The following is a 14514-nucleotide window of genomic DNA, read 5'->3' as shown; positions in this document are numbered from 1 at the left end:
AGTGAGATATAATACATTTTACTTTGCATTAGCCAGAGCCAATGTATTGGCAGCATGTGTCTCTGGGAAATATGGGGTGCTGCTCCATCATTTGCAGACCAGATATGGACTTGAAGGTCAAGTTATTTCCTGGCTTTTTTCATATCTGCTGAACATATCCCATGTTTCATCTTGGTTTTAGTTTCCCTAAGGTTCTAGCCTTGTTGTTTTGTGGCTTTGTGCTTGGATTCCCTTGTTCACTGTCTATATGCTACCCTTAGCAAATATCACATACAAATGTGGACTAAGAGATCACCCCATATGCTTACGGCATTCAGCTTTGTCTTCTGTTTAATTTCTTTGATAGTACTGCTGCATGTGATGTAAAACATGCTTAAATGGTATACTGATCTGCACTGATGACACTTAGTTATGACCAAGCCTATTACATAATGAAGTTCTAATTGTTGTTGTATCTGTAACGGTGTTAGATTATTTCTCTTGTCAAACTTAATGTGAAAGACTCTGGCTTGTCTGTACATAATGCATGACACTGGAGTTGTAATGGACTACAGTCTTTAATTTAAGGGTCATATGTCAGATATGGTGACATTTCTTTCCACCTAAAGAACATATCTAGGATCAGACAACTGCTTATTAAAGTTGACATTAATGCTCTTGTTCAAATGCTACTTAAATCCTGACTTGAGTAGTACGGTATCCTATTTTTTGGGGTTGCCTGTCTGAATATGATAATACCCAAATGTTATCTGATTTACTAAGTTATGGCTTCTGAAAAAAAAATTCAAACTGAACTCTTAGACCTCCAACAGCCCCAAGATCAATGAACTCAGGGCACAAGCAAGATGCCCAAACAGAGTATTTCAAATGAGGACACGTCCAGAATGTTTTATGTTTTAAGAGACCAAACTGGCAATCAGTACAGGTTACCATAGTAAAAATCTGAGGCAAATTTTTGTTTAAACGACTTCAAATACAAGCTATGCATAGCCTTCTAAAAACTTCTTTGTTTCAAGGTCATGCAAAACAAAGAAATCCAAAGTTTTGTTTTATTCCATTGGTTATAGATATACAAACATTTCTGCTAATTCTATTCCATACTTTAGTTTGTGGTCAAGAGGTTTGTTCCAGGATATACAGTCACATTATTTTGTATCTGCAGCAATGATTTTTAGTTTTTTGGAACAATCTTGTCTTGCAGCCAAACAAATTCTGAATATCTGAACAGTACAGCAAATTATTTGTTTGGCAGACATGAACATTCTTAGCACACCCAACACCTGCTTTTAGCTCCATCCTGCTGCATACAATTTTTTGGAGTTTCCTGTTTTTGCAAACAGTATTTTACTTTATGAGACAGGAGATGAAATTGTTTTTCAGTCTTGAGCAAGCAAATAAATCAACCCATTTTCTATACTAATTGATGCAGTGCTCAGAAAAGCCTTTTACTTGGTTCATCTCGTGCATAAAGGGATTGTATACAGAAAAAAGGTTATTACCTCTCTGTACTCCTCCCTCATTAGATTTACAGTGGATATAAAAAGTGTACACACCTGTTAAAATGCCAGGCTTTTGTGATGTAAAAATATGAGACCACAATAAATCATTTCAAAACTTTACACACCTTTAATGTGGCCTATAACCTGTACAATTCATTTGAAAAACAAGTAAATTTGTTAGGGGAAAAATACAAGAAATAAAAAACATACAATAAGCTGGTTGCATAAGTGTGCACACCCTTAAACTAATACCTTGTTGAAGCACCTTTTGATTTAATTACAACATTCAGCCTTCTTTGGTAGGAGTCTATCAGCATGGCACATCTTGACTTGGCAATATTTGCCCACTATTCCTTGAAAAAGTGCTCCAAATCTGTCAGATTGTGAGAGCATCTCTTGTGCACACCCCTCTTCAGGTCACCACATAGAATTTCGATTGGATTTCAGTCTGGGCTCTGGCTGAGCCATTTCAAACCTTTAATTTTCTTCTGATGAAGCCATTCTTTTGTTGATTTGGATGTATACTTGTGGTCATTGTCATGTTGAAAGGTGACATTTCTCTTCATCTTTAGGTTACTAGCAGATGACTGAAGGTTTGGCCAAAAGTGACTGGTATTTGGAACTGTTCATAATTCACTCCACCTTTCCTAAAGCACCAGTTCCATCTGAAGAAAAGCAACCCCAAAGTGGGTCCCTATCATAAGTTGGAAGTTTTAAAACTTCTAATCATAAAAGGTCGAACCCTAATGATCAAAGTTTTAAAACTTCAAAGCTTATAATGGAGATCACCGTGAGGTGAGATTTCCCTTTTGTACAATGTAGTTAGATATCGGAGTTGGTATATTTAAGTAGCCTGGATGTGTGAGGGGTGGAGGGGGGGCTTGCCACCCTGCATAGAGGGGTTTTTTTTCTTGTTTTTTTTTTTTTTTTCAGTTCAAACTTCAGAAACTTCGATCATTAAGGTTTGACCTTTAATGATTCGAAGTTGTGGAACTTCAAACATATGATATAGACCCCCCCCCAAAACATGCTACTGCCACCACCACGTTTCACCCTGGGGACGGTGTTCTTTTGTTGATTCGAAGTGTTGTTTTTGCGCCAAACATTTTGGAATTGTGGCCAAAAAGTTCAACCTTGGTGTCATGAGACCATGACACATTTTCTCATATGTTTTTGTGAGACTTGATACATTGTTTTGCAAATTTTAGCTGGGCCTGGGTGTTTTTCTGTGTAAAGAAAGGCTTCCGTCTTGCAACCACACCCCATAGGCCAGACATATGGAGAATACCAGAGATTGTTGTCACATGTAGTACACAACCAGTACTTGCCAGAAATTCCTGCAGCTCCTTCAGTGTTGCTATAAGTTTGTTGGCAGCCTCCTTGACCAGTTTTCGTCTTGTCTTTTCATCAATTTTGGCAGGATGTCCAGTTATTTGCAATGTCACTGATGTCACATATTTTCTCCACTTTTTGATGATTGTCTTCACTGAATTCCATGATATATCCAAGCCTGTGGAAATTTTTTTGTACCCTCCTCCTGACTGATATTTTTCAGCAATGACATCCCTTTGTGTGTGTGTGTGTGTATGTGTGTGTGTGTGTGTGTGTGTGTGTGTGTGTGTGTATATACGTGTGTATGTATGTGTGTGTGTGCACTGAATTGTGTAACGTTGAACAATGTAGCTGAGCTGCACCGGCAACAATACCGGTTTAGGGATGACCTGATGTCTATGCAGTGGGCTTGATGCAACAACTGTTGGTTGACCCGAGTTGACATCATCCACAACTTGTGTGCCCCACGGCTGTTGCAGCACTGTTTTGTGCAGAGATGTTCAATGTCACGTGGTTCACTGGTACATTGTGTGTGTGTGTGTGTGTGTGTGTGTGTGTGTGTGTGTGTGTATGTGTGTGTTTTTAGCCTGGATTGTGTAAAAGAGAATGATGTGACATGACAGGAATGAGACCTAACCTGTTACATTGAGAGACTGTGAGGTAGCCAGAGCTGAGATCACGATCATATGTTGAAAGAGTGTCTTATGTAGAGAGAGAGAGGCCAAGCAACATGGTTCGCACGTACTTTTGTTGGTATTGGATGTTGGCATGGGTGGTGTGACAGCAAATGATAGAGACTGGATGGGCTAACATGAAACCACTTATGGGAATGCCTGTAGTCAGAGTAGTTTGATTGCCACTACATATCCTTTGTTGTGGAGGTTTGCCTGGCTGCATTTTCAGAACCTCATACAAGATGTAAGCATGACCATTTTAAATGACAATTGAATTTGCCTTTAGGTATCAAAGATGTGAAGTTTATCAAAAAACTGAGATGGTGCAGTTCATATACATGAAGATGTCAATTTGTTTAACCCTTTCTGTCCAAATATCCACAGGCTGTCCTTTTTCCTACTGCATCAAACCCAGCAAACCATCTCAGCAATATGCTGGTAAGGAGGAATTAAGACAGAGTAGTGGGGAGGTTGTAGAAAGGATGGCATGGTGGAAACCCTGACAAGCAAGGTAGGGTCACTGATGCCAGAATGGGAATGTAAGGGGCATTGTGTCACTTCCCTAACTGGCATTCTCTTACACTACTGCAAGAGTCAGATTGTCTGTTTCTGACTTTTGGGCAACAGGTACTTGCAGATAACTTGCTTGAGAGGGAATCAGTGGTAAGAGATGAGTCTTGAACAGTACAGTATTCCACATCCAAGGACCTAACCCCTGTGTTCCCTACTGTCCAGCAACACATACCTCAATGGGAGGGGGTTTTATGAAGAGTTCTCTTTAGCCATCATGGAAAATTGAAGCAAATGTGCCTAGAGATCAGTTTGGGATCTCAACACAAGGTCACATCTCCTTGTGGAAAACATGGCTGTTCGGTATGACAGTGGAAGAGAATGTATTGTGAAGCAAGCATGATTAGAATATTACTTTGTATCTGTATTTGAAACAATGATTTCCTGAGTGGTACTTCTAATATGTTATCTGATGCAATTGTTTGTTTTTATGTGAATGTGTTAAGCTAATGCCAGACTTGGAGTTTGCATGAATATGCATAACACCACCTTCAGCTTTTGTGGATGAACTGTTAATTGAACTTAGACTGAGGAGTCGTGATGTCTCATCTCCTCAGCATGATACCTGTTAGCTCAACTTGCCCTTTGTTGTTCTAAACAGCAGTCTTTGTTATTCATCTGGCTTCACAAGTAAGCCACCTGTAGATGCTAAGACACATGCAAGGTGTCTTATCTGCATAAATGATCTGTCTGTAAGATTAGAGAATGTGTTATGATGTTCAGTCTTTATGCAGTGTTGTTGCCAAGGGGAGTTTGTGCATTTCCTGGCTTGACTGTAGTTTGCAGTTACAGATAAGTCGTTTAAAGTCAAAACTTTACCTTTTGCACCCTTTCATTTGGATGAACCCATGGCCCTTCCCTGTGGTACATATGAGGTGATTTTTATGTATAAACCTACTATGTGTGGTGTTCCAGAGCAAAATGTCCTTTATATAAATCCATCTCTCTTTTTTATCTCTCTCTTTCATATATATATATATATATATATATATATATATATATATATATATATGGTTTCCACCCTCACCATAGTATAACCTCTGCTCTTCTCTCATTCACCAACCTGGTTAACCAATATAGAAACAACAACAATTATGTATCTGCTACCTTCTTAGACCTCTCAAAAGCATTTGCCATGGTCTCACACCCTAAATTACTGGACAGCCTTCATTCTCTATCCTTTACTTCCTCTACCATCTCCTGGTTCAATAGCTACCTATCAAACAGACAACAATCTGTACAATGGAATAATGAGCTATCCCCTCTCCCCAACTCAATAGGGGTACCTCAAGGCTCTTTACTTGGCCCACTACTTTTCACAATTTTTACTAACAATCTATGTACCTCCTCTAAGCAATCCTCACTCATTCAGTGTGCAGATGATTCCACTCTCATCTGTGCATTCCCATCTGTCAATACCCTCCAACAACTAGCCCAGGAATCTTTCTCTGCTATTGAAAATTGGATCACCAACATCCAACTTATACTTAACCCTAACAAAACCAAACTTCTGCTGTTCACACCTAATAAAACTAAATCCTCCCCCTCCACTTTCTCTATCTCATCTAGGAATGGCACTATCATCACTCCATCCACTCACACAAAACTCCTAGGAGTTGAAATAGACAACAACCTAGCATTTGATCTTCACATAGCACAAACTATTCAAAATGTTCATAAGAAAATGGGAATCCTATACAGGCATACAGGCACAAAAACTATCTCACAGAAAAAGCACGCATCACTCTAGCTGAAACACACCTCCTATCGACACCTACTTATGCAGCACCTATACTAACCCACACTAAAAAATCAGATCTGGATAAGTTAGAAGCATGCTACAACAAAATAGCTAAATATGCTAATAATTCCCCCTTTAGAACGCATCACTGCCAAGTACTAAAAGAAATTCAATGGCTGGAATTTCCTAACCTACTATCTTACCAACAACTCACCTATGCCTTTAACATCAGAAACCACCCAGAGAAAACTCCAGCCCTCAGTAACCTAATAACCTCCCACTCTTCCAGTCGCCCTCTGTGCTCTTCCAATAAACTCCTACTCAATGTTACTACTGCTAACAACACTGCAGGAAAAGCCCTTTATTCTCACATCATAGCCAAAAAATGGAACAATCTCCCCACCAATATAACCTCCACAACAACAAATACAAACTTCAAAAAATTACTCAAATCTCATCTCAGGACAACTTGGATTTGCCCATGTATCACATGACAATCCCTGTACCTTTCTTCTATCTTCTGTCAATCTAGTCCAGTCTAAATATCACACTATATCTATGCGCATTGAAACACTGACTCATCACATATCATAGTGTTCTTTTTGCTCCCTTCTATACATACTTACTACATCTGTAAGCAGTTCTTACTTCCTTTGTAAACCTATCTCAAACTGTACCTTTTGTCCTGCAAAATCCTGGTAACTACTGGAAGCCAAACTCTGAAAAATATCTGTCTAAACCTATTCACTAAACCCTTGTACTATTTCTCAAAACTGCATCTTAGTCATGCACTGCAAGTTTAACTGTAGTTAACAAAGTAAGAATAACTCTACTTGTAAATACATTTTCACTACTACCTGTTTTTGTATGAATATCTCAAATTGTATAAATGTATGTATATCTGTAATTGTATAAATGTATTCTTAATTGTGGAGCTTTTCTCCCCGGGCCTTCACTGAAAATGGACCTGGTCCAGCTGGATTTTCCCGGTTAACAAATGTAAAATAAATAAATAAAATAAAATAAAATATATGTGTGTGTGTGTGTTAAAAAGAAAATATACATATATATGTGTGTGTGTGTGTGTGTGTGTGTGTGTGTATATATGTATATATGTATATATATATATATATATATATATATATATATATATATATATATATATATATATATATATATATATATATATAGATATATAATATAGACACAGATATATATGAATATGAATATATATATATATATATATATATATATACACACACACACACACACACACACACACACATATATATATATATATATATATATATATATATATAGGCTACGTGTATGTAAATGTGTATTTTTATTGTCTACTGATATCGGTTGCTATGTTACTCATGTTTCATTTTTTTGCATACTTATTGCTGATGCTGTTGCAGCATGTGAACACATCTTCTGTACGATAAGAGGCACAGGTTTACCAGTTGTTTCTTATTGATGGCATGGTGATTGCTGTACTGTAATAAAATATTTGTTTTGGATTAAAATTTAAGAATTTTAATGTTGACTTTTAGTTAATCCCTAATGGAGTGGATTAGAAGCATCATTTTGTCTAAATTTATAAAATATTGGATATAGCTTTGAAGACAAAGCTAGCACAAAAGCAAAAAAACTATATTTCAGACTACTAAAAAAGATTTGTATAGAATGCCTGAGTGATACAGAGGACTGACTGTGCAATGAGGTTCTGCACACCTACTTCTCCACTGTGTATGTGTGTGTTTTCTGGTGGAAGGGGATCCATAATAGTAACATTGACGGTTATTAAAGCGTCAGAGTTTGTGTTTAGATGCTATATATACAGTGAACATGGAGGGATGTGCATGTCTGAGTCATTGCCATAGGCATATCATGTCTAGGAAAAGTATATTCAACCTACATGTTCAGATAGCTGATGCATTCCCAATTGCCTAGGACAGAAAGTCACGGCAAGAGGGTGGGATACAGCAGATGTACATTGGAATGGGTCAGATAGTTTCAAGTAGTGTGTCAGACTTTTGCACTTCTTACGTAATGTGACTTTTCAGCTGTATAATATAGTAGTACTTGTGACATATTGATCTTCTGAACTGAAATTTTGCTACCCAGTGGGAATGACACCAATTACAGAGGCAAAACCAAACAGCTTTGTTTCAGTGGATGGCAACGCTAATGTTATGGTCAGCAATTTTATGGTTTGGGGTTTAAAGTTCATGTCCAGCAAGTAACTGAAAAAAATGATGCATCTTGAATTTTGTGTCTATATGTGTGTGTGTGTGTGTGTGTGTGTGTGTGTGTGTGTGTGTGTGTGTGTGTGTGTGTGTGTGTGTGTGTGTGAGAGAGACATAGAAATAGACTCCTGAAAAACTGGAATAGGATGCCCTACTTTCACAATTACTTGCTTCTATGGAGCGACAGGAGAAATGCACATCTTTGCTGGTTGTTCAGCTGCAGTGGCAGTACCTTCCTTGAGTTGCTGCTTTCTTTCTTGTACCTTTTGAGAGTTTCTCAGCATTTATTTTAATAACCATTCCCGAAATACTAAAAATATTAAAGCAATTTACATTGTGTTTTCAATTCTCTTGTAAAAATAGCTTCTATATTACCTCTTCTTATACAGTTTGTCAGTAATAGTTCATTTCCCCCACTGTTTCAACCCATGTGTATCACCAAGTCTCAAAGTATGGGTGGTGTGAAAGCGACTGATATAGCCTAGCAGAGCTGACCCAGAAACCACTTATTGAAACCTATGGAGTCAGTGCATTCCACTTGAACCATCTACTACTGTGAGGTAGTTTACCTGGCTTAATTTTCAGAGACTCATAGAGGATGTTAAAAATGGCATTTTAAAATCACCTTTGGAAATGGAATTTTAGTGCCAGTGGTGGAAAGTTTATGGAAAAATGTGATGAGTGGTGTCAGTTGGTAGACAGTTAACGTCTCTGAGTTGCATCCCATCTGTAAAAATTTTCCAAAGGTTATTTTGCTCCTATTTACCACTGCATCAAAACAAACACACCATCTCAGACAGATGTTGGTAAGGAGACATTACGAAAGAGTAGTGGGGATGTTGCAGAATGGATGGCATAGAACCCCTGACAATCAGTGCAGAGTCAATGATTTCAGGATGGGTATGTAAGGGACCTTGTGTTAATGCCCTCCCTGGCACTCTGTTCCACTACTGTAAGAGTCAGATTCTCTGTTTCTGCACTTTTGGCAGCAGGTTGTTTCAGGCATCTTGTTTGAAAGTGACTCGATGGTAAGAGATTAGTCTTGTAAAGTACCATATTCCACATCCACGTACCTAACCCCTGTGTTCCCTACTGTCCTGCAACACATACCTCATTGGGAGTGGGTTATATGAATTGTTATCTTGACCCATGTTGGAAAAAATAAGCCAAAGAAGTTATTGTAGCTAGAGATAAGTTTTGAATCTCAACCCAATGCCATATGTCCTTGTGGGAAACATGGCTGTCATCTAGGCCACTGTAAAATAATGTACTGTGAACCAAGCATGATTCACATATAAATTTTAATCTGTAGTTTAAAAAATGGTTTCATCTGTGGCACTTCTAATGTCTCATCTGCAGCTATTATTTGGATTCCTGTGAATGTGCTAAGCAGGTGACTGACTTAGAGTTCACATGAATATGCATAAAACCACCTTAATCTTTTGTGGAGGAATAATCAATTTAGACTGAGGAGTTGGATGTCTGCATCGCAAATTCATCTCCTCAGCATGATACCTGCTAGCTCAGCTTGTCCTTTCCTGTTCTGAGTGTGAGCTTAAGTTATTCATCTTCTTCACAGGTTAGCCACCTGTAGATGCTAAGACACATGAAAGTTATCTTATCTGCATAACTGATCTTAGAGGATGTCTTTTGGTCTGTCTTTATGCAGTGTTGTTGCCAAGGGCTGTTTGTGCATTTGCAGGCTTGACTGTTGTTTGAAGTTACAGATCAGTTCTTTAAAGTCAATATCTCACATTTTGCTTCCTGTTTTGGATGAAACCATGGCCCTTTCCTGTGGTACATATGATTTGATGTTTGGGTATAATAATACTATGTATGGTGTTCCTGTGCAAAATGGCATTTATATAAGCGACTCTATCTTCTTGTGTGTGTGAGTGTGTGTGTATGTATATATGTGTGTGTGTGTGTGTGTGTGTGTGTGTGTGTGTGTGTGTGTGTGTGTATGTGTGTGTGGGTGTGCGTTCTGTATATATGTGTGTATATATATATATATATATATATATATATATCATATATATAATCTATATTTTTGTATATAATCTATATTTATATATATATATATATATATATATATATATATATATATATATATATATGTATATATATATATATATATATATATATATATATATATATATATATATATATATATATATATATATATATATATATATATATATATATATATATATATATATATATATATATATATATATATATATATATATATATAAAATATAATAAGTGTGTGTATAGTAGGATGATAGTATGTTACTTGGCTGTTTGGCCTGAGGCCCTTATAACCCTAGTCAGGAGTTTAGCCCATGTGTAGACAAATGACCCAATGCCCCTGTCCAGGTATCCAGGTTGTGGTTACAAAAGGGTAAAGAGGTACTCTGCTTGATGTGGAAAGGCAGCCTATTCCATAGAGGAGGGAGTCTCTGGGGCACAATTCCATCCCACCAACAAGTCTTGTTGATATCTCAGACCATGTTGAGGCTGCACCTGCAGGTTACTTGATTGGATCTTGACTTGCGGATATGCAGCAGTCCCATCAAGGTGTGGTCCATGATCGCCTTGTATGCCAGATAGAGGTCACCTCTGAGGAGTCTGTATGAAACTAAGTAGAGGGATTGGGCTTTTAGCCTATCTCTGTATGGTAGATGTTTTGAGGCCCTGGATTCTCCTGGTGAGGAACCTCTGGTCTCTCCAGCTGTTGCATGTGCTTTGCAAGGTACATGCTGAAAGGTGAGTTGTACTCCATAATGGGCCTTATAAGGGAAGAATACAGGGATGCTATGACCTCCTTGTCCCTGGATGAGATACCCTTCCTTATTAGGTGGGCCATGTAGAAGGCTTTCAGTACCATGGAAGCAACAGGGTGGTCAAAAGTCAAGTTGCTATCAACCTGGGTGCCAAAATCCCTTACGAATGAGTGCTTAGGACATTGCTATTAATGTGATAATTTCTGGGGACATTATTTATTTTTATTTATTTATTTGCAGTTGGTTAAATAGGATAGTCCATTGGGCCAATGAGAACCCATTTTCAGTGGAGTCCTGGGGAGAAAAGCTCCATGACAAAAAAAAAAAAAGATTACAGCAGTTTTCAAAAAAAATTTTTGGTTACAAGACACAACAAAGTTTCAGCAGTTACAATTAAATTTTTAGGTTACATTTAGTAGAAGACAAAACATTGCATTAGTAAATATACAGTTTCTTGAAATGGAGTAGTACAGTTTGAGAATTTAAGAAGTTATTTAAATTGGCTTAGTATTTGCTAGATGCAAATATGAAGTTAGTGTCTGGGATATATGAGATAGTTGCCTATAGGAAGTGGAGAATAGGCTATGTGGGGTGGGAGCAGGAGCATTCCCACTTGAATGTTAGATGTGAGTGAAGTGATTTTTTTAAAGGAAGGGAGGTTGGCAGTAGTACGGATGGAGGAAGGGAGGGAGTTCCATAGGCGTGCTAGGGCAAAGTACAGTAGGTTTTGTCCTGGGGGGCGAAGGGGTCTGTGTAGTTCTATTAGGTTTTGGTTGTTAGATCTTATGAGTCTTTCTGGGTGGTACATTTTAAAGGTAGAGGAAAAGGAGGGACAGAGGGAGGGGTGAAAAATGAGTTTGTGTGCATAAGTAAGCTGAGTATAGGTGAGATAGTTGGGTAGTTCTAGCCAGTTTAGTTTGTGGAGAGATGCACAGTGATGGGTTGAAGATTTGTGGCTAGTGGCAAATTTGGAAATTTTGTTATAACAAGAGGAGAGTTTTGTCTTAAGAGATTAATGTAGGTTTGTTAGGAGAGGGGCACCATAAAGGAGGGAAGGGATGAAGAATGTAGTAGAGAGAGTGAGCTTAGTAGATATAGTGAGGAATCAGTTATGTCGGTAGAGCATGCCAAGATTTTAGTGTGTTTTTTTTTTTTTTATGTTTAGTTGTAGATGGGAACTTAATTTAAGCTGGTCATCGATTTGGACCCCTAATAGTTTGGTTTCAGATACCAGTTCAAGAGGTGTGTTGTTCTGGCTGGTGATGGAGAATATGTTTCTATCAATGGTGTTGGTTTTAGATGGGGTAAATACCATGAGTTCGGTTTTTGATGCATTGAGTGCTAGATTGTCTTTTGTCCGCTGTTCTGTGGTAGAGAAGGCATCTTGAGTTAGCTTTAAGAGAGTGGGGATGGATGTGGCGGCACAGATTATCATTGAGTCGTCTGGGTATTGAATAAGGTTAGCATAAGGGATTGAGCGGAAGAAATCATTTATGAATATATTGAAGAGGAAAGGACCCAATATGGAACCCTGGGGAACACCAGTGGGGGTGATATGGAAAGAGAAGATGGCTTTTTTCCACTTAACAGCTTGTTGCCTGTTAGAGAGGTAGCTGGTGAACCAATTGAGAAAGGAAAGGGATAGGTTTAGGTTAGATAGTTTAGTAAGGAGAAGGTTGTGAGAGATAGTATCGAAGGCCTTAGAGAGGTCAAATAAGAGGGTAGATACAATATAGCCAGAATCTCTGACTTTATTCACAGTTTCCAGGAAGGATAGGAGGGCAGTCATAGTGCTGTGACTGGGTCTGAATCCGTGTTGGGTGGGAGTTAATAAGTTGTTATGTAATAGATAGGGAAGGGGTTGAAGATGGATACATTTTTCTAGGAGTTTTGGATGGGAGAGAGGATGGCGATGGGATGGAAGTTAGCAATATTGTTATTGCCTCCTTTGTGCAAGGGAAGGGGTTGAAGATGGATACATTTTTCTAGGAGTTTTGAGATGGGAGAGAGGATGGCGATGAGATGGAAGTTAGCAATATTGTTATTGCCTCCTTTGTGCAAGGGAATGATGAAAGCCTTTTTCCAGAGTTTGGGTACAAAACCTTCTTGGATAGAGCGACTGATTAGGATGCTGATGGTGAAGGCAATGGCTTCGGCAGCTATGCTAAGGAAGGATGAGGAATGTTATCGGGGGCATTGGTGCATGGTTTTAGCTTTTGCAATAATTTTTTTATGGTAGAAGTAGGAGTGGGTTTTATGGAGAATGATGGTGGTTGAGAAGATAGGGTATGGGAGAGTGGAGGTGAAGGAGGTGACAAGAGAGGAGATGCAGAAGTAGGGGGAGAAGTGTTGTTCTCAAAGGGGATGATGCTTTTTTTGGTATTGATCTTGAGGCCATGTTTGTGGCACCAGTCATTTCTCTGAGAGACCTTCTTGGAGGATGTCCACATCACTAGGCGGAATTGATGACAGCACCCAACTTGCAGTCATATGCAAACTTGGTCAGCCATAGCCCACTGGTTTTGCCCGGCACCTCAGAAAAGTATATCCCAAATAACAGAGGCTACAAGACTGAACCATGGGGTATGCCGCTTGTTACAGGTCTACTACTTCTGGTGTCTTCCCTTATTTTGAGTACGTGTGTTCTCAGTGAGCAAGTTTACTACCCATCTGGTAACATCTGGATTGATGCCTAGTTGAGAGAGTTTATCTGTTATGGCTGAGTGGGGAATAGTGTCAAAGGCTTTTGCTCAGTGAAGGTAGTCTGGGGCCGCCGTCTTCGCCTCATCCATGGCTTTGTTGACTGTCTCAAAGAACTCAGCCAAATTTAGCAGACATGACCTCGCCTTGATGAAGCAAAACTGTGTGTGATAAAGTGTTTTGAGATTGACACTGTCCTTGTTAATGAGGTGCGTGATCTGTTCCATGGTCTTGCAGATCAAGCTAGTTAGATTTGATGGATCTATCATTTCCCCGATCGGTGGATGTTGCACCATTGTGTAAAGGGATAACAGTGGCTGTCCTCCACTCACCTAGGGTGAAGCCAGTACTCAGGCTTTGGTTGAATAGGGTGCCTAATGGCGACACAAGTTCCTGACTGAGTTTACGTAGGATGCAGCCTGGGATGTTATCAGGTCCCATGAAGGCTGTATCTTTTGACTTTGAGAGAGCAGTGATAACATGTTCCCTAGATTTAAGGGGACGGGGCAGGTACAGGGGATGTCCTGATTTACTGAAATGGGGGAACAGAGAGGTTATGTTTTCACTGAATCTGTCAGCCAGCAAGTTTGCTATATCTACGGGATTTGTGTATGTGGTGTCCTTGACCACCAGTTCTGAACAGATCTGGGTGCTTCCTTTGAGGTTGCAGACATATGTGAAGAAGGCCTTACGATAGTCTCTAGTAGATGTGGCCACCAATTTGGACCCTAGGTTTGCTTTGGGGGATTTCATTACTGCTCTTATTTGCTTGTTCAGGCTAAGGAGACATTGCTTCCAATTGGGCACCTGCCCTTCTTGGTCTTGGACAGAAATTTTTTATCTTTGTTATAGACTTTTATTTATTGCATATGTCCACCAGACAGGTATACGCTTCCTTGCGGTGGATGACTTAGTCCAGTAAGGTATTCCTGATTCCATGGATCTATATAAGTGCTCGCA

Source organism: Protopterus annectens, chromosome 10.part0 (genome assembly GCF_019279795.1).
Source record: "Protopterus annectens isolate FY-2018-M chromosome 10.part0, PAN1.0, whole genome shotgun sequence".
NCBI lineage: Eukaryota > Metazoa > Chordata > Ceratodontiformes > Protopteridae > Protopterus > Protopterus annectens.
This window is presented reverse-complemented; position numbering follows the sequence as displayed.